This window comes from Aquarana catesbeiana, linkage group LG03, assembly GCF_042186555.1.
Source record: "Aquarana catesbeiana isolate 2022-GZ linkage group LG03, ASM4218655v1, whole genome shotgun sequence".
Classification (NCBI taxonomy): domain Eukaryota; kingdom Metazoa; phylum Chordata; class Amphibia; order Anura; family Ranidae; genus Aquarana; species Aquarana catesbeiana.
This window is the reverse complement of record NC_133326.1, coordinates 553945916-553968140: the sequence shown is the minus strand read 5'-3', so window position 1 is coordinate 553968140 and position 22225 is coordinate 553945916.

Genomic DNA, 22225 nt, shown 5'->3' with positions numbered 1-22225 from the left:
TATTACTTTTAAGTGTCCCCAGACCCCAGATCTCACATTAAAGAGGTTCTGTCATCCTTTTTTTCTATTGCAAGGCATGTTTACATGCCTTGTAATAGAAATAGGAATAAAAGTGACCCAATTTTTTTTTTTTAAAGACAGTGTAAAAATAAAAAGTAAAATAAATAAAAAAAAAAATTTTTTTGTTAAAAGCACCCGTCTCGCCACGCAGAAGCGAACGCATACGTAAGTCGCGCCCACATATGAAAACGTTGTTCAAACCACACGTGAGCTATTGCCACGATCATTAGAGCGAGAGCAATAATTCTAGCCCAAGACCTCCTCTGGAACTTAAAACTGGTAACCTGTAGAAATTTTTAAAAGGTGCCTATGGAGATTTTTAAGGGTCAAAATTTATCGCCATTCCACGAGCGGGCGCAATTTTGAAGCGTGACATGTTGGATATCAATTTATTCGGCAAAACATTATCTTTCACAATATAGAAAAAAAAATGGGCTAACTTTACTGTTGTCTTATTTTTTAATTAAAAAAAGTGTATTTTTTTATTTTTTCCCAAAAGATTGCACTTGTAAGACCGCTGCGCAAATACGGTGTGACATAAAGTATTGCAACAACTAAATTATATATATATAGATATATATATCTATATATATATAGATATATATATCTATATATATATATAATGTTTGGGGGTTCTAAGTAATTTTCTAGCAAAAAAAATTCAGATTTTAACTTGTAAACAACAAATTAAGCCTGGTCCTTAAAATTAAATTAGCATGTTGACGAACTGGGCCTAGCACTAGTTACAAAGTGACAGTAGAAAAGACATGTATACAGCAAAACCTTGGATTGAGAGTAACTTGCTTTGAGAGTATTTTGCAAGACAAGCAACATTTTTTTTTAATACATTTTGACTTGTTAAGCAAGCGAAGTCTTGATATACAAGTAGCGTAATGTCACAACTGGGTATAAAAGTGAAGAGAGGTGCCTCTAAGTGTAGCAATATGGTTACATTTAATGAAGGTACAACATTTAGCAACTCACATGGTTAATGATTAAAACAGGCACATCTAAATATGCAGACATCCAGGGTAAAGTTGTCCACATAGACCTTCTCCCGCACCGCCATCGACGGCATCCCTTCCACGAGCGCTTCAAGCCGATTCGATTTCAGATCGCTCTACTGCAGAGTAGACTTCCCTGTCCCTGACAGCGGTGAGAGCCGGCAGTGCGGAGGAGGGTCTATGTGGACAGCTTTACCCCAGATGCCTGCATATTTAAATGTGCCTCTTTTAATCATCAACCATGTAAGTTGCTAAATGTTGTACCTTCATTAAATGTAACCATATTGCTACACTTAGAGGCGCCTCTCTTCTCTTTTATACTCTGTAGCTCCTGCTGGATTTTGCTTCTAATCCCCTTGAGGAGGCTTCCATTTGTGGATGGACATTTTGTGGTTACACAACCTATCACATTGCTATAATCTTTTTATATGGACTATAAACTGAAGGACTTTTGAATAAATGGTTGTGGAACGAATCATCTGAGTTTCCATTATTTCTTATGGGGAAATTCGCTTTGATATACAAGTGCTTTGGATTTCAAGAATGTTTCTGTGTTTCTGGAAGGAACTATGCTCTCAATCCAAAGTTTTACTGTAATGATAATTCAGAGAGAAATTGGTAATGGGACTTTGAATGAGGCGTGTCACAAATGGAAAAGTAGCAATGTAAAGAACATAAAAGGGTACATAAGTAAAAATATTTATTTTACAAGTTGAAACATTTTATTATCTCAAAGTACAAAATACAATTGGTATAAGAACAGATTCCAAAAAGGCAATACTAAGCTGACACATGACAAATAACACATAAAGCTTAATTCATAGAGATAAATACATAATGATGTTTGCAACCATAGGTACGTGATGAGCGTTCCTTATGGAAATATATAATGATAAGCTTTAAGTGGATAAGGGAACAAAATAACCAATTCACTTCCAGGAAAGGGAAGGGTCTCTCATTTTTCAAATATAAAAAAGGTAAAAGTAGGTAAAAGGAAATGGATTGGAAATATTCAACCATACTATCTTTACAAGATCTTTACTTTCACCTTGTTTGGTAGAACAATGGTGGAGATCAGATCTTTGCCATCTCACATCCATTGATTATGGGCCCTTAAAGGACACATCTACAGCCAAGGGTTCACTCACCATTTGTAGCTAAGTGCTGGGCTTATGAGAGTCTGGCAACCAGTTTGTCTCCTACATGTGATCTTATTTTAGTTCATCATTGTTTGTGTTTATGGTCATTAGAAAGCATCTCGTGACAGTGGCTATGACAGCATCTTGTTTCCATTCCATCCTTCGGGCCTTCCGGCTAAAAGGTTTACAGCTTCACTCACCTGGTAAACTGATGTGCTACTCCCAAGCTTTCTGTGACAGCTACAGAGGAAAAATCCTTTGTAGCTCTCAAAACTTCTGTAAGTTAAAGCAATATTCCAATCAAATGACATAAAAAAACTTGCTTTAGTAATACAACCTATCTAGTGGCTGTAGATTGCAATTATCATAAGAAGCCGACACTATAGAAGCACAGGGAAAAAACATTGTTGCCCCATAACAGGAAGTGCCCAAAGAAGGCAGAATCACAAGGTATTCTTTTAATGCAGAAAACATACAACTAAAAAGGGGACGCTAAACAAAAACTTGTCAAACTAAAATTTGAGCGCAATATATATTTTATGTATGTCTATAAGGAAAGTCCATATGTTGAAAAAATATAATAAATACAAAAAAAGGAAATGATAAAGTCTCTTTTCACTGTGTAATAATAGCAATATTTCTATATGGCGATCATTTGGTATAAAATTGCTCACTCACAAACAGTTGACCCCTAAATTATAAGGAGTTCAAATAGTGCTTCAAAAATATGGTATCCTCAACCTGGATGTCACCATCACTTTATAGGACCCCGACTGCTCAGATGTGTTTTAAACGCCACTTCTCTCCATCCAGTCAAGCATAAACAACCCAAAGACTCATAGGGGGTTATTTACAAAAGGCAAATCCACTTTGCACCGCAAGTGCACTTGGAAGTGCAGTCGCTCTAATTCTAGTGCCCTGTACACACGATACAATTTTCCGATGGAAAATGTGTGATAGGACATTGTTGTCGGAAATTCCGACCGTGTGTAGGCTCCATCACACATTTTCCATAGGAATTTCAGATACACAAAGTTTGAGAGCTTGCTATAAAATTTTCCGACAACAAAATCCGTTGTCGGAAATTCCGATCGTGTGTACACAAATCCGACACACAAAGTGCCACGCATGCTCAGAATAAATTAAAAAACGAAAGCTATTGGCTACTGCCGCGTTTATAGTCCCGACGTACGTGTTTTACGTCACCACGTTCAGAATGATCGGATTTTCCGACAACTTTGTGTGACCGTGTGTATGCAAGACAAGTTCGAGCCAACATCCGTCGGAAAAAATCCATGGATTTTATTGTCGGAATGTCTGATCAATGTCCGACCGTGTGTGCAGGGCATAAGAAGTAGATCTGAAATGAGTGGAAGCTCTGCTGATTTTATCATCCAATAATGTGCAAGCTAAAATGCTGTTTTTTATTTTCCTTGCATGTCCCCCTAGGATCTACAGCGACTTTACTTCCAGATTTACTTTCAGTGCACTTTCAAGTGCACTTGCAGTGCAAAGTGGATTTTCCTTTAGTAAATAACCCCCATAGTGTAACACATCATATATGCACCTAACAAAAAACACTCACATTTATAAAGTGTCTGCATGCAAACCAAAGTGCAAAGAAGTGCTCAACTGTGACAGGTCTTCTTTGTGCAAAACCCTCAGTGTAAAGTGCTCACTCACCAGAAGTATTGGACCTTTAATATACAGTATAAAGGTCATAATAGCTCTTTTAGATTAAATTCTTCTCCCCTTCAACTCAGTCTTCTCCTCTATAATTCCCATAAGAAGTCTGCATTCCACATCCCATCTCATACCACCAAGCCTGCCACAAATAATCCAAAGATAAAAAGCCTCATAGTGTAGTATTTATTAACCACTTGCTTACTGGGCACCTAAACCCCCCTCCTGCCCAGACCAACTTTCAGCTTTTAGCACTGTCACTTTTTGAATGACAATTGAGCGGTCATACAACACTGTACCAAATGAAATTTTTATCATTTTTTTTTACCACAAATAGAGCTTTCTTTTGGTGGTATTTGATCACCTCTGGGTTTTTTTTATTTTTTATTAAAAAAGACAGATTAAAAAGAAAAAAAAAATACATAACCGTTTTATATTTTGTTAATAAATTTTGCAAACAGGTAATTTTTCTCCTTCATTGATGTACGCTGATGAGGCTACACTGATGGGCACTGATAGGCTGCACTGATGGGCACCGATAGGCTGCATTTATGGGCACTGATAAGGTGACACTCATTGGCACTGATGAGGTGGCATTGAGAGGTGGCCCTGATGGGTGGCACTGATGGGCAGCACTGAAGGGCATTGATGGGTGGCACTGATAGTTGGCACTGATAGCCGGCACAGATGGGTGGCAGCGATGGGCAATGATGGGTGGCAGTGATGGGCACTGATCGTCAATGGTAGGTGACACTGATAGGCGGCACTGATGAGGCACTGATTGGCACCACTGGTGGGCATTGATAGGTGGCACTTGTGGGCACTGATAGGTGGCACTTGTGGGCACTGATAGGTGGCACTGATTGCTGGCACTTACGTACTGTGGGCACTGATTCGTGGCACTGTGGGCACTGATTTGTGGCACTGGCAGGTGGCACTGGCAGGCGGTACTGGTGGGCACATAAGAGGCTCTTCCTCTTCAGGACTGATGTCCCTTCAAACAGAAGCCAGTGATCGGATTTTTTTCTCCTCACGCTATCAGCGTGAGAAGAAAAAAAAAAAAGATTACCGATCTTCTGTTTACATCATGTGATCAGCTGTCATTGGGTGACAGCTGATCACGTGGTAAGGGGCCAGGATCAGCCCCTTACTCGGATCTGTGATCACCCGAGTCTCATTGACTCGGGTGATCACAGCGCGCGCCCTTCAGGGGGGCATGGCAAGCCTGCAAAGGGGAGGACGTCAATAGATGTACTCCCGGCAAAGCAGATCAGCACTGTAGCCGTCATTCGGCTATAGCGCGGATTTGAAGCAGTTAAAGTAACTTAAAAACTTGCTAATTAAAAATAAACTCACATTCTTATGGTACCTCTGTGGTACCCACAAAATCAGCCCATGCTTTGTATTCTAAGGGAAGTGTCACCGATCCACTCACATCAACCTGCACTCCTGTTATCAGAAATGTCGGCCTGGACATGAAGTCGCCAATCTTGTGATGTAGTATAAAGTTTACTAGAAGCAGGCGGCCATGGTGCTTCCTGATGATGCCTATTGGTGAAACACATTGAAGCGGAGTGCACGGTAGTAATTTCCTGTCTTTTATGACGTCACATCCAGGCCAACAATTCCAGTAACTGGATCGCATGCCAGCTCTAAAGTGAGCAGAGCGGCAGAACTTCCATAGGACAGGCTGATTTTGCTGGTATCACAACTGGTTAACTGGTTGTCTGCAGGCTGGTTGGTAAGTTAAGCTTGTTTTTTTCCTTGGATTTATCCTTGACCTTGTTTGTACCTGTTGTTAGCCTTCCAATGCTTCTTACTGCGATAGCCAGCTATAGATGGGAGCAAGTGGCATCTATTTTGTATCAGCTGCAGGCATCACCCGGTACCCTTTTTTTAAAACCAACGCTCGGCTTTCTTGTAAGAACAACCAATGAGGCTAAGCAGCAGAATTCCCCCCCTCCGCCGCTCCACCTGGGTCTCCTGTCGGAGACTTGAGCTACCAGCCGGCAGATCCGCCGACTGGCCAGAGTCCCAAACAAAGCCAGATTCGGCTTTGATCGGGTCTCTGATGGAGAAACCCGAAAGCGGCATCACTTCCTGCTTACTCGGCAGCCAACGGTGCCAGTTTTAAAAAAATTGTAGTATTCAAAACACAGATCTTGGCTTTTTGAATACAGTGCAGAGAAGGGGGTTGGGATCTTTCAAACCCCAGATTCCTCCATAAAGAGTACCTGTCACTGCCTATTACTGTCACAAGAGATGTTTACATTTCTTTTGACAGCAATAAAAGTGATTTTTTTAAATGGACTGTGTAAAATAAAAAAATAAATAAAATAAATAAGAAAAAAAAATATTTTTTTTTAAGTGCCCTATCCCTACATTCTTGCACGCCATAGAAAACTCATACATAAGTCATGCCTGCAAATGTAAACAGAGTTCAAATCACACATGTGAGGTGTCACCGCAATCATTAAAGTGAGAGCAATAATTCTAGTGCAAGACCTTCTCTGTAACTCCAAATTGGTAACCGTTAAAGATTGGTTATTGGCAGTTATGTAGTGCCTCGTTTACTGCCGTTGAGAAAACCTGTCTGCATTAGACAGTGATGTAATGGCGGACAAACGGTATCAGAGTGGCGCACTTAACAGTAAACTAAAGGTTTAAAGTAATGTATAGAAGGTAGGGCCCGAAAGTGACTCAAGCCCAGGGGCCCCCACCACCCTAAGTCCTGCCCTGACTACAAGTACACTTGAAAGTGCAATCGATGTAGATCACTGTAGATCTGAGGGGAAGCTCTGAAATGAGGAGAAGCTCTGCAGATTTTCTCATCCAATCATGTGCAAGCAAAAATGCTGTTTTTTATTTTCCTTGCATATCCTCCTCAGATCTACTGCGACTGCACTTCCAAGTGCACTTGAAGTGCAAAGTGGATTTACCTTTAGTAAATAACCCCCACAAGTTTTTTCTTTTGCTTGTCGGATGGAGAGAAGTGGCGTTTGAAACACATCTGAGCAGTCGGTGTCCTATAAAATGATGGTGAAATTCTAGGTTGAGGTTACCATATTTTTGAAGCGCTATTTGGCCGCCTTATAATTTAGGGGTCAATTGTTCCGATCACCATATAGAAGAATTGCTACTATTAACATAGTGAAGAGAGACTTTATTGTTATTAAACTAGTTTATCACATTACAGGAACTTTTTGTTTAGCGCCACCTTTTTATTACTATGTATTCTGGTTAAAGAAAATGCCCATGTACTTCTTAAAGGGGCAGGCACACCCTATTTATTTACTTCTTTTTTGTTTTTTTTCTTGGCTTTTTATGTGTCGTTGTAAGTACCACTTTTTCTGATTACATTATTCTTTTAATGCACACCAAAGATAATCAGGGAGGCGTTTTAGGTAGGACCCTCTCCAGTCATTGCCCAGGCTAAGAGCCACCAGCACCAAGGCTAAGTGTTCAAAGCTTCTGTAAAGCTACATCCGCCCATTTGATTCATATTTGGTCAGAAATAGGAAACGATTGGTGAAATCAATCATGAAAGATTTCTAGTCCTGTGCAGCTGCTTTTTTTTATTTCTTGCACGCTGTGTAGCTTGCAGAATGACATCACTATAGGGGTCACATTTCCACCTGCAGTCTGCACACTGGAATATAAAAGAGCCTATTCTTACTCTTGAGGTCCTTCATGTGGTTCCTCCTAGGGGCTGAAACATGTTAGAGTGAGAGTGTTGTGTTCAGCAGTAGATCCTGACTGACTTACAAGTATGCCTTTACTTACTAGTATGATTTCTGTGAATTGTGAAAGTACAGTCAGGTCAATAAATATTGGGACATCGACACATATTTAATCTTTTTGGCTCTATACACCACCACAATGGATTTGAAATGAAACGAACAAGATGTGCTTTAACTGCAGACTTTCAGCTTTAATTTGAGGGTATTTACATCCAAATCAGGTAAACTGTGTAGGAATTACAACAGTTTGTATATGTGCCTCCCACTTTTTAAGGGACCAAAAGTAATGGGACAGTTGGCTGCTCAGCTGTTCCATGGCCAGGTGTGTGTTATTCCCTCATTATCCCATTTACAAGGAGCAGATAAAAGGTGCAGAGTTCATTTCAAGTGTGCTATTTGCATTTGGAATCTGTTGTTGTCAACTCTCAATATGAGATCCAAAGAGCTGTCACTATCAGTGAAGCGAGCCATCATTAGGCTGAAAAAACAAAACAAACCCATCAGAGAGATAGCAAAAACATTAGGTGTGGCCAAATCAACTGTTTGGAACATCCTTAAAAAGAAAGAACGCACCGGTGAGCTCAGCAACACCAAAAGACCCGGAAGACCACGGAAAACAACTGTGGTGGATGACCGAAGAATTCTTTCCCTGGTGAAGAAAACATACTTCACAACAGTTGGCCAGATCAAGAACACTCTCCAGGAGGTAGGTGTATGTGTGTCAAAGTCAACAATCAAGAGAAGACTTCACCAGAGTGAATACAGAGGGTTCACCACAAGATGTAAACCATTGGTGAGCCTCAAAAACAGGAAGGCCAGATTAGAGTTTGCCAAACAACATCTAAAAAAGCCTTCACAGTTCTGGAACAACATCCTATGGACAGATGAGACCAAGATCAACTTGTACCAGAGTGATGGGAAGAGAAGAGTATGGAGAAGGAAAGGAACTGTTCATGATCCAAAGCATACCACCTCATCAGTGAAGCATGGTGGTGGTAGTGTCATGGCGTGGGCATGTATGGCTGCCAATGGAACTGGTTCTCTTGTATTTATTGATGATGTGACTGCTGACAAAAGCAGCAGGATGAATATTGAAGTGTTTCAGGCAATATTAACTGCTTATATTTAGTAAAATGCTTCAGAACTCATTGGACAGCGCTTCACAGTACAGATGGACAATGACCCGAAGCATACTGCAAAAGCAACCAAAGAGTTTTTTAAGGGAAAGAAGTGGAATGTTATGCAATGGCCAAGTCAATCACCTGACCTAAATCCGATTGAGCATGCATTTTACTTAATGAAGACAAAACTGAAGGGAAAATGCCCCAAGAACAAGCAGGAACTGAAGACAGTTGTAATAGAGGCCTGGCAGAGCATCACCAGGGATGAAACCCAGCGTCTGGTGATGTCTATGTGTTCCAGACTTCAGGCTGTAATTGACTGCAAAGGATTTGCAACCAAGTATTAAAAAGTGAAAGTTTGATGGATGGTTGTTAATTTGTCCCATTACTTTTGGTGCCTTAAAAAGTGAGAGGCACATATACAAACTGTTGTAATTCCTACACCGTTCACCTGATATGGATGTAAATACCCTCAAATTAAAGCTGAAAGTCTGCAGTTAAAGCACATCTTGTTTGTTTCATTTCAAATCCATTGTGGTGGTGTATAGAGCTAAAAAGAATAGAATTGTGTTGATGTCCCAATATTTATGGACTTGACTGTATATTAATAGATAAGCCTTGGCCACTCATTCTAGCAGCCGTTGGCTGCCTAGTAGTATTTTAACACACATTTTTTATTGTTGTTTTGGAGTTCTACCCCTTCCCACCTACCCTGGCATCTCTTTAAAAGGTTCTGGATTCCTGGGGGTGAAAAGGACTGGTGATCATGGGACCTGTTGTCTACACCGCTTCACATGATCGGGCTCCCCTGTGTCAGCAAGCGTTGCAGGGGAAAGAAGGAAGCACTGACAACAGATGGGTCATGGGTGACATCACTGTTCCCAGGCATAACCAGCTGTTGTTGAGCACTCTCTCCTCGCAGCTGTGTTGGCTGATACAAGGTAGCTGGATCATGTGACCAGGCCAGAGCAGGCTGAATATAGTTAAGTATATACATGTTAGGAGCTGGACTTCAACCTGGGACCTCTGCTGTGTCTGGTGGTGATTCTACTTCCTGAGCCACCTGCAATGCTAAATTCCAACCTGCAACTATTCGTTACCAACATTTGGCTTGTTTCTCGACAACGCTTCTGCTTGACCCCTATGTGCTATATCTGCTGCTGAACCCTGGCTTGCTCACCTCCTGGTGGGGCTATCCTGAGGAGCACGACCTGGCACTAACACACAGCAAAGCCCATCTCCACCGTCAGGCACTCTGGTGAATACCGGTTAGTGCTTAGACCCCGCACCTCAGGTGAACCTGTGTCATCAGCCAGGGTGACCTTTGTGAATATCTGCTCCGCTGCTATAGCTACTGGCTTCCGAGCCTGACTCCAGACCGTGACAGAATATTCTGGCCCAAAACATGGAGGCCGTTGTAGCAGCTGCCGTGGCTCTTCTCAGGGTGCAAATCCCTAAGTTGGTGTTTGGTGTTAACTACCAGGAAAAATTTGATGGGTTACAAATTGAAGTGAAAGAGCTACAAGAGGACATCCTTGATCTGCATAGACAATTGCAGAACTTTCGTGCCCGAGATACTGCTGCCGTAGATACTAATGCATGAATGCCCCTACCACTCAAGTTTAATGGAGACCGTCGCCATTATAGAGGGTTCCTTAATCAATGTCGTATATACTTTCAGATGCAACCTGCTGCATTTACTTCTGACAGGAAAAGGTGCTGTTTATTATCAACCTCCTGACTGAGGAAGCCTTAGTCTGGGCCTTCCCTTATGTGGAGAATTATGATGTCATCCTAGATCATTTCAATTCTTTTGTGACTGCTATGAACCGAGTTTTCGATGATCCTAACCGCTGCGCTACTGCTTTGGCAAAATTGCAAATATTGAGGCAGGGTAGACGCTCTATTGCAGAGTACACAAAGAGTCAGTTCCATCAAGGACTCTCGGAACAAGTGAAAGATGAACTTGCTAGAGTAGAAAGTCCTAATGACCTTGATGCTTTTATTAAATTATGTATTCAAATTGATCAGAGACTTACTGAAAGGAGAAAGGAGAGACTGATATTAATAGTGGCATGTTTTTTTCTTCTATTCAGTATACTCCTAGAGGTCCAATAGTTCTTCTGGATTCTGACACTCCTGAACCTATGCAGGTGGATGCTATCAAAAGATCTATTACTACTCAGGAGAAAGAAAGACGACATTCAGAGAACTTCTGTCTTTATTGTGGAGACTCTGGACATTACGCAGTTAATTGACCCAATAAATTTAAAAGAACAATTGCAGCGATGGATGTTACAGTATTTGAACAAATAAACTCAAATTCTCAGTCTGTCTCTCATTTGATTCAGGAAGCAAGTAAAGTTAAGTCTTTATCAACTAATTTTGTCATCCCTATAATGCCCCGTACACATGGTCGGACTTTGTTCGGACATTCCGACAACAAAATCCTAGGATTTTTTCCGACGGATGTTGGCTCAAACTTGTTTTGCGTACACACGGTCGCACAAAGTTGTCGGAATTTCCAATCGCCAAGAACGCGGTGACGTACACCACGTACGACGAGACTAGAAAAGGCCGGTTCAGAACCAAGCGCGGCACCCTTTGGGCTCCTTTTGCTAATCTCGTGTTAGTAAAAGTTTGGTGAGAGACGATTCGCGCTTTTTCAGACTTGTGGCTTTCAGATCGTTTTCTGCCGTTCAGTTTGTGCTTGTGGGTTTGTATCTGCTCTTCAGTGCGTGCAGTCAGTTCGTATCTGAGTTTTCTGTGCGATCTTGCCCGCTCGTTGCTGTTTTTCAGGTCGCTCTTCACAGGCCTTGCTGTTCTTCAGTGCGTTCTGTTACTTCGTTCTGAGCAGCCGACCGTTTTCTAGCCATGTTTCGTATGCGTACTCCTCGTAGAGTTCGTGCTGTGCGGGGGCTTGGTGTTGGGGTCCTGACCTTGACACAAGTCCAGTCCATGAACAGGGTGGGGAGGAGTTCATGGACCAAGAATTGGTTGCTTCAGCGTGACCAGTTCTCTCATATGCCTTTGCTCCGTGAGATCCGTGAGAATAATCCTGATGATTTCAGGAACTTTCTCAGGATGACGGACCCCGTGTTTCACCGTTTGTTGGCTTCGCTGACCCCCTATATTAGCAGGCAGGATACCTGCATGAGGCAAGCCATCACTCCGGAGCAGAGGTTGGTCGCTACCCTGCGGTACTTGGCGACAGGGAGAAGTCTGCAGGACTTGAAGTTCTCGACAGGCATCTCCCCCCAGGCTCGGGGGATCATTATCCCAGAGACCTGTTCTGCCATCATCCAGGTCCTGCAGAAGGAGTATATGAAGGTAAGATTTTTATCCTTTTATATCACATTTTATTGTATTGAATGTTTGATAATATATTGTATTTCTTCCCTCATTCCCTAATTACCATGATTGTAATATGCTGTGAATGTCCCCTTTGTTCTCATGCATGCTGGATTTTTAGGTAATTATTATTTTATGTCCTTCATACATATTTGCCCTTCACTAACCTCCCCAGCATGGTCTTTCCTGGCCTATATTCACCTCATGTAGTCACTTAACAATGTATTTTATCAGCTCCATAGTAGTGCTTTACCCCAAACACCCCCTAAAATGTTTGGAAATGTTATTTTTGATTTAAATTCAGGCAGAGTGCCAGAGGCTTTTTTTTGTGGTGTCCCCAAATTTTTTTTAACCCTCCCCCCCCAACTGCTAAGTCAGCTGATCCCAATTCTCTATCCTCAATCATCTATCTGCTGACTTTGCCAAACCCATACACACTATACCCATCTCTTTACTGGTCAGATTTATGGATGAATTCCCCAAAGCATGTAGTGCAAGGGCCTGCCTGTATACTTTCCAATGGTACTGTTTAAAGTTTTTGTATCGTATTATTATCTTGATAGGTAATAGCAGAATGTTCAAATGTCCTCAAATGTGTACAGTGTGTATTTATATCTTTGTATTATGACACTTCTTACCTGTCCAGTGGTCTGCCAATAGTGTAACTAAGGAGGGGCTGTTCCAAGTAATACCCTGTATTTAGGCATTCATCTCTCAATGAAGTGAAGAGGGTTACCTGTCCAAGAGTTCCCCCCCCCTATAATGTTAGAAATGGCCCATGAGAGGGGGGGAGGGGGAATATGATAGGTGTACCTTATACTTTGTTGTTGTTAAATTCCCCTTAGTAAATGCTATCTGGAGGTTGCCCCATAATGTTTGTGTCTAATCTGCTTGCCATGTTTCTGTGAAAAAATAGTAATGTTTTTTTTTTTTTTCCTCAACAGTTTCCTTCAACGCCACAGGAATAGCAGACTGTGGCCTCCCACTTTGCCCAGCGGTGGGACTTTCCTAACTGCGGAGGGGCAATTGATGGGAAACACGTCCACATCGTCCCACCACCCAACTCGGGGTCATACTATTATAATTACAAGGGGTTTAATAGTATAGTGATGTTGGCGGTGGTGTCGGCTAATTACGACTTCTTGTATGTGGACGTGGGGAAGAATGGCCGGATGTCCGATGGTGGAGTGATCGCCCAGACGGAGTTCTACAGGCGTCTCCAGAATGGCAGCTTGGACTTGCCACCTTCAGAGGACAATGTTGAAGGTCTCCCATTTGTGTTTGTTGCTGATGAAGCATTTGCGCTGGGGGACCACCTGATGCAGCCATTCCCGATGAGGACCCTCACCCCGGAACAGAGGGTTTTTAATTACCGGCTGGCCAGAGCCTGAAGAGTGGTGGAGAACACATTTGGAATCCTGGCCAGCCGGTTCCGATTATTTCTGACACCCATCCATATGGCGGAGTATAAACTGAACCATATAATACTTGCCTGCTGTGTTCTCCATAATTTTTTAAGAAAACATTCAGCCAACTATGCTGGCTCAGTTGGGCCTGAGGCCGGAATCCCTAATCCATCAACACTGACGGCGCTTGAAAGTGGCCGTCCTGGCTTGCCCTCCCTGAATGCCCGTGATGTCCGGTTACGCTACCTGGAGTTCTTTGTGGGTAGGGGGGCTATCAATATGCCAGACAATCTGTGACACCTTTTTCAAATAAAAAACAACCAAAAGAAATTCTTTGTGGACATTTACTGCTTGTGTTTGTTTTAGCTGACCCTGACAGAAATGTGTTGAGTGCAGAAAATGTCGTGATTGGGTAACCTTATAAAAAACAGTGTTGGCTGGTACTTCCTAAAAGCAAAAACACATTTCACTACAAGTGCACTTGCAACTGCACTGAACCTGCACTTGTAGTGCAAAGAGGATTTGCCCTTAGGAAATAACCCCCATTTTTGCATAAAACAGCAATTACATCACCCCAAAAGTGTTGTAGTGTTGAGACAATAATCCACACATTCTTGAGTAAGGCACTTTTTTATACCTGCACAATCACATGTGCATTTCCCAAAGGTTTTTAAAACAAACCAACATGTTTGTTGTATAACAATGTTTGCAGTAGCATTATCAAAAATCGAAATATCCATTTCAGATAAAACAGGCCTGTGTAAAACCAACAAGAAAGCCAAAAAACTTGAACTTACAAAGTTCACATATGGTAAAACCTGAAGGCTATATCAGACATGAGTATTTATGAACTGTGTTTGATATAGCGTTCAGATGGGGGGAAATCACCCCTGGAAAAGCCAAATTTGGAAGATGCACACCAATTTACGAATGTCAACATGTGCTATCTGCCATCAGGGGGGATCAAGGGACGTGTTTTGGGGGAGCAAGCCCTTCCTCAACGCTACTTTATAATTGAGGAAGGGGTTGCACCCCCAAAACGCGTCCATTGATCTCCCGTGATGGCAGATAGCACATGTTGGCACACTGTGTGCATCCTCCAAATTTGCCTTTTCTAAACATTGAAAAAATGTTGGTACGATAAAACAGGTGATTTTGTGGAGTTTAAATTCGCCCCAAAACATCAATGATGTTATTATTTTTTTAATAACATCACTGATTTGTTGCTGGATGTTTTGCAATTGGAGATTACACCCCATGATCTCCCCGATCAGTATCTGGGCACTTTCAGATGTAAAGCGTTCTGGATCACGATCACCTAAAAAGAGATAAAGAACAAAAAAAAAAGGTCTCAAAAATCTGCCACCATCCATCTCTTTTACCTGAGCCTGTGGTCGCAGACACTCACCTGTTGCGGTGCCAATCTCCACCACGTCTTCTTCTTCCTCCTGCTCTTCTTCTTGTGTTGGTATTTCCCCTTCTTCCGGGGGGGGGGGGGTCTCTGGTCTCCTGGGATGAGGGGTGTCCGAGTCTTTTCTCCCCTATGTAAAACAAAAATGGTATAATTAGCACACAGATATTTGATGGCAGAACTAGAAATAGGAAACATTGCTCGGAAGTGGGGTACAATTGTCTATTTTAGCAGAGTTCCAAGATGTATATTTTTTATTGCCCTTTGTCAAGCTGCAATACTTTACCTGTTTGGTACAAGCTTCACAGATGTAGCCCCCCCTATAGTATACACTGGAGCACCTGTGTGCCCCCCCTAATAAAAATGGTGTTCTTGTGTCCCACACTAGTGCTCCAGTGTCCAGATGTGAAAACAGCTGCTCAGTGTCCTCTCCTTACACACAATCTAGTTTGCATTTCATTCTAGTAACAAACCCATCTACACAAACAAATATTTGGCATCCAAGTAGGCCCCCAAAAATGTGTGAAAATGCATATGGCCTAAACAATGGTGTTCTAGAGGCCGAAAGAAAAATGTTTGATACGAACGATCTAATGTGCCCATGAAAATTAAAGTTGACCTTTTTAAACGTTACAACTAATAAAAGCATATGGAGCAGAACGAACGTAATAAAGACAGAAAGAATAGGAACACAGCACAACTACTTACTTTTTTGCAGCACTCTCCGGATCTTTCGGTACTGCTCTGGCTCTCTCAACTTCAGGTCCGACCACCGCTTCCTGAGCTGATCTTTAGACCTTCGTACCCCGAAATTCCGCTCTAGACTCCTGACCACTTTCGCCATGATCTTGGCCTTTCGCATGTTCGGGTTGAGGTAAGGCCCATATATTCCGTCATAGTCGGACTTCCTCATGATGTCGACCATCTCCAACATCTCCCCAAACGACATATTTGTGGCCTTAAAACCTCTCCTTCTGGATCGGGACGTGCCTGGATCCGCCCTTTCCTCCTCCTCCTCCTCGTTGCTACAATTAGCCCGCACCTGCTGTATGTCCGCCATCATGCTCTTCCCCAACTGCGCCGAACAAAAAGGGGCGGGGAATACACTAGAAAGAACGTCAGGGGCGGGCGGAGTTACACGCATGCGCAGTGTGTATAAAGCGTAACACGCGTGCGTATTACGTTTGATCTGTGAGCGGAGGAAGGAGCATTGGACGCGCCGATCATAAGAACGAAGGTAAGAGACAAACTTGTGCCTATACTGCTTCTAGATTGAGGCCTATATTGTAACAAGATTAGGAGAGTTTTGTGTGACATTAGGCTTTGTCTTGTGTTGTGTCTTGCAGTGAACATGGATATCTTAAGGAAAGATAATAACTTCATTTTAGTATTCATAGAGATGCTAAGGGAGCTGCCCTGTCTGTGGGAGATTAAACACCCCCATTACAAGAACCAAGCAAAGAGGAAGGCAGCACTGGAGCAATTGTGTGAAATTGTGAAGCAGGTGATCCCCACGGCAGACATCACTTATTTAAAGATTTTCATTGGTGGCCTGAGGAGCACATATCTGAGGGAGCGCAATAAAGTCCTTGATTCGCAGAGATCCGGAGCAGCAGGTGACATCTATGTCCCCAGGATGTTGTACTACGACAGGCTGCACTTTCTGGCAGGCCAGACTGAACCCAGGCCATCCCTCTCCAGTCTTCCTTCCACGCTTCCTTCCCCCCCCAGCTGAGGCTTCTGACGCCCAACCTGGGCCTTCCAGGCCACATGTGGAGGAGCCCAGATTGAGCCAGGTATAGCATTCCTCTAAATATTTCTGCTTGTCCAATCAATGATGTGAACTATATGTTAGTTGGGAGTACTAATTAAGGATTGTGATTGATGATGCAAAACATTACAACTATGTCCCTTTTTCATACACAGGGAAGTCTCAGCCAGGAGGTGGCCGGGCCGAGCCGGCTGGCTGATATCAAGGTCCCTCCACCCCCCCTGAAAACAGAAAGTGGCAGTAGGACGAGTGCCCTAGAGGAGGCGGCTATCAGATTCTTTTGGAGGGCTACAGAGGTCCTGGGAGCACCACACACCAGGCAGGAGAACATTGCTGAATTCATAGCCTATAAAATGCAGAGGATGGAGGAGGGCCAAAAAGCCATGTGTGAGGCCCTCATATCGGAGGCTCTGGAGAAAGGTATGAGGGGCCAAATTACACCTCACACACAGCTTTGGGATGGTCCTTCTCCTCCTCCTGCAGGTCCTACTCCTCCTCCAGGTCCTACTCCTCCTCCTGCCACATCTCCAACTGCACAGCCACAGCCGGGAATGAAGCGTGAAAGGAAGACCAGACAGTGAGGATCCTGGATCCAGTCTGTTGGGCAAAAAAATGCAGCCTCTTGTGGTACCACAGCTTGGGGACACAGATGTCATCTGCTGCTATCTGAGTCTCTGTGAATCCCGGACCAGACTGCACTACCTTACATATGGACTCCTCAGGCCACCAATTTTGATGTTGAAGAATTGATGTCTGCCGTGGGGGTCCCAGGCTTCGTTAATTTCTCCTGTTGATCCAGTGTTGCCTCCCTCTTTGTTTGGTTCTGATCCCTTAATAAAGGATTTTTGTTTTGAATTATACTCTCCTATGTGTTTTACTTCAAAAAGGACAGTTTGTTTGTGAGGATTCAGGTACATTTCAAATATATTTGTAAATGTGGTACAGCGCTGCGCTAAAAACAAACTGGGGGAGCAGCCAACACACCCGTAGACTCAAGGGCAGAAATAACAACGAAAAAATACAAAGTGTGGCGCTAATAGTAGCAATATATGAAACTAAGCATTAGGTAATATCACACAATAAAAATGTGAAACAAAATTGACACGTGAGCACAAGTGACAGTGACTAATGAACAGAGATAATAAATAAATATATGTGTTCAATACAAATATTAGATATGATCTAAAACAATAAAGGAAATATGTGATAACAGTGCATGAACAGTTATCTAATGTAAAGTCCAAAAACACCAAAAAAATTCGTGACAACAGTGCATGAACAATTTTAGGCAGGTGTTTTCTTATATGTGTAGAAGAGCTTTCAACCCAGTAGCCTGGTAGGTACGTGGACCATAGAAGACCCGAGGTGCACGGAAGTTTGGAAACAGTGCCAGGACCATCACCAGAAGCTATGGAGGCTTACCGGAAGGTATGGCCTGAAATGGCGTATGCCATACAGGTCAAAAAGGCTTAGTGACCAACAGGTCTAGACGTATTATCCGGTCAGAAGTTATCGTCACACAAACCATGGGGAGGAAGAATCGGTCAACAAGACTTCCACATTGATAGATATACCACCGTAGACCATGTGAAAGATTCGTATTACCTCTTTGCTGTGCACAGCAAAGAGGTAATACGAATCTTTCGCATGGTCTACGGTGGTATATCTATCAATGTGGAAGTCTTGTTGACCGATTCTTCCTCCCCATGGTTTGTGTGACGATAACTTCTGACCGGATAATACGTCTAGACCTGTTGGTCACTAAGCCTTTTTGACCTGTATGGCATACGCCATTTCAGGCCATACCTTCCGGTAAGCCTCCATAGCTTCTGGTGATGGTCCTGGCACTGTTTCCAAACTTCCGTGCACCTCGGGTCTTCTATGGTCCACGTACCTACCAGGCTACTGGGTTGAAAGCTCTTCTACACATATAAGAAAACACCTGCCTAAAATTGTTCATGCACTGTTGTCACGAATTTTTTTGGTGTTTTTGGACTTTACATTAGATAACTGTTCATGCACTGTTATCACATATTTCCTTTATTGTTTTAGATCATATCTAATATTTGTATTGAACACATATATTTATTTATTATCTCTGTTCATTAGTCACTGTCACTTGTGCTCACGTGTCAATTTTGTTTCACATTTTTATTGTGTGATATTACCTAATGCTTAGTTTCATATATTGCTACTATTAGCGCCACACTTTGTATTTTTTCGTTGACATTTCAAATATACAATGTGAAATGAACAAGGGACACCAACAACAAACAATCTCCTTGAGATTAAATAATAAAAGATATCAATGGTGTTGGGGTAACTTGACACACAAAACACACCCAAAAATATTCTGGAGTAAAAATAAAAATAACATTGAACAAAGATCAGCCTTGGAAAAAATCCAAACATTAAAGAAAAAAAAAGGCTTAAAATCCAAAATAAAAAAAAATTAAAAAATATCAAACTGTCAGATGTGACAACTAATAACAATATATTCAGGGAATCCCACTAAAAAAACACAAATAAAAGTTTGTGAGAAGTGTGTGTGAATACGAGCAGCAAAACTACTTAATTCTTGTCACATTATAAAGAAGAAGAGAGTGCGCTGTATTAAACCATTTTTAACATTGCAGCGTGACGAAAGTGTTGTATCCATTGCGAACGCTAAGTTTACCAGAACGAGCTGTCCCGTGTTGGAATTTCTTCTGAGCATGCGTGGCACTTTGTGCGTCGGAACAGGCCACACACGGTCGGAATTGACGCGATCGGATTTTGTTGTCGGAAAATTTTATCTCCTGCTGTCCAACTTTGTGTGTCGGAAAATCCGATGGAAAATGTCCGATGGCGCCCACACACAGTCGGAATTTCCGACAACACGCTCCGATCGGACATTGTCCATCGGAAAATCCGACCGTGTGTATGGGGCATAAGGCTTATCATTGAAAGCAATGAAATACCTTGCTCTGCTATGCTGGACTCCGGGTTCGAGGGAAACTTCATGGACATTGAATTTGCCCAAAATAATAACATTCAAATAAGAAATAAACTCGCCCCTATTGATATGGAAACTGTGGATGGCTCACCTTTGTCTTCAAGACCTGTGACCCAAGAGACCATCCTGATTAAACTCCTAATTGAGACTGACCATCAGGAGGCAGCTGATCACATCATCCAAGTTCCTGGGCATTCCTCAGTTCCCCATCTATAATCGCTTCATTAACTGGGAGACACGTTCTTTAAACATTACATCTGACCATTGCAAAGAACATTGCAAAGAAACTTATCAAATAAGCCCTCCACCAACCCAAGATTTACAAGCAGTTTTGGCAACTACCCAGTCATACGACAAGCTACCTCCACAATACCTTGAGTTTCAGCACGTTTGTGATAAAAAGAACGCAGATCAGCTGCTTCCTCATCGCTCTTATGACTGTCCCATTGAATTGCTTCCAGGGGCAGAAATACCATTTGGTCGCCTTCATTCTTTATCAGAACCTGAACTGAAGGTGCTCAGGGAGTGGATTAATGAGAATCTAGAGAAGAATTTTATCAGAAACTCAACCTCTCCTGCTGGGGCAGCCTTATTCTTCGTAGAGAAAAAGGACTCCATCCTGTGCACATTTATTGACTACAAAGATTTAAACTGGATCACAATTAAGAATCGCTATCCACTCCCACTGATTCCAGAAATGCTTGAGAGACTCCGCTCTGCCAAGCTCTTTACCAAATTAGATTTACGGGGGGCATACAACCTTGTCTGCATTCGTCCCAGAGATGAATGGGAAAACTGCTTTCAGAACCAGATTGTCAGAAACCATGAAATCAGACCAAGACAGAAGTACAGTTAAATCACACTTGTTTAATAATAAAAGTAAATAAAACAAATGTAGTCAAAACTTAGCCAAAGTTCGGTAACCGGAACGGATAGTCAGCCAAGCCAGAAAGTAAGAGATCAGTGTAGTGGAACAGCAAGCAGGATCTGGAGCCAGAAGGGATGTCAGCCAAGCAAGTCTTTAAACAGGAATGCAGGAGATGATCTCTGTGATGTTGACCAAGGCGAAGGCAGAGATCCTCTGGGCTGGACGGCTTAAGTAGGCAGGTCTTACGAGCAGAATATCATCATCGGGTGAGTAGCTGTGGAGAGATAGGAGCTGGCAATTAGCCGACAGCTGAACGGCCAGCTCAGAGAAGGAAGGGCTGAGCCCAGCTCTGACACAGATGTGGACATTTTGAGTCTTTGGTCATGCCCTTTGGACTTTGCTCCCGCAACTTTTCAGCATTTCATTAATGATGCTTTTCGAGATTTGCTGGATCAGTTTGTAATAGCATATTTGGATGATATTCTCATTTTCTCTGATAATTTGGAAGAAAAACCGCAAGCATGTCTGGACTGCTTTGGAGAGATTAAGGCGGAATCAACTTTACATCAAACTAGAGAATTTCGAGTTTGAACAAACTCAGATCCAGTTCTTGGGATACATAATTTCTTCTGAAGGGGTAAGCAAGGATCCTGATAAGATCGAAGCAGTGGAGGATTAACCTGTCCCTAGGAATGTTAAGGAGATACAACGATTTGTTGGATTTGCCAACTTTTATAGAAGATTTATATGGAATTTCTCCAAGGTAATTGCTCCAATTAAACAGCTGACAAAGAAAGGGATGCCCTTTTTGTGGTCACCTGCGGCACAGGCTTTCTTTAGTGTACTAAAGACTCTCTTCACTTCTGCACAAATACTGGTACATCCAGATCCAGAACTACTTTTCATCGTAGAAGTTAATGCTTCTAATTCTATTGTGGGAGCTATCCTTTCTCAGCGAATTGGAGAAAAAATGCAGTTTCATCCTTGTGCTTATTTCTCTCGACTGATGTCTTCAGCCGAGAAGAATCATGATATTGGAAACATGGAGCTGCTGGCAATTAAGGAAGCATTTTCTGAGTGGAGGCATCTCACTGGAAGTGAAAAGAAAAATATAAACCTTAGCGCTTTTGGATAAAAGAACTGATCATCAAACTCCAGCTGCAGTAAAAAAACTTCCTAATAAGCAATGGCAAAGAAGCAAAGTAAGGACATAAAAACAATTTGCTGCACTTAGGGTTGATCACATTCATGTAAACATGCAGAACAAACAAAAAATTAATAAAGTCCCATTAAGGCGATGAAACAAAGTACTCGTGCTTAAATTGACATCTCCTGTGCAATGGTGTTCAGACTGGGTGCCCCACATAGATGTACACTCACCTTGGATGTTGACCAATTATTGCTAGTATGGTCTCTTAGGCATGTGGGGTTACCTCTAGGGAAACTGTTGAGATGACGTTTCATGCATAAATGCACATCATAGGTATGGCTGGAAATGACAAAGAAGAACCTTCATTGCGCAATGCCGTAAAACCAGGTTTATTAAATACACAAATTCAAATAATTCACTCACATTTAAAAGTGCCTTACAGTCCTGGCACCCAGCGTGTGTAGCAGATGATTATAAAGGGTAATCGGCTCTAATAGGAAAAGCCACCGTGACACGATGACGTGGT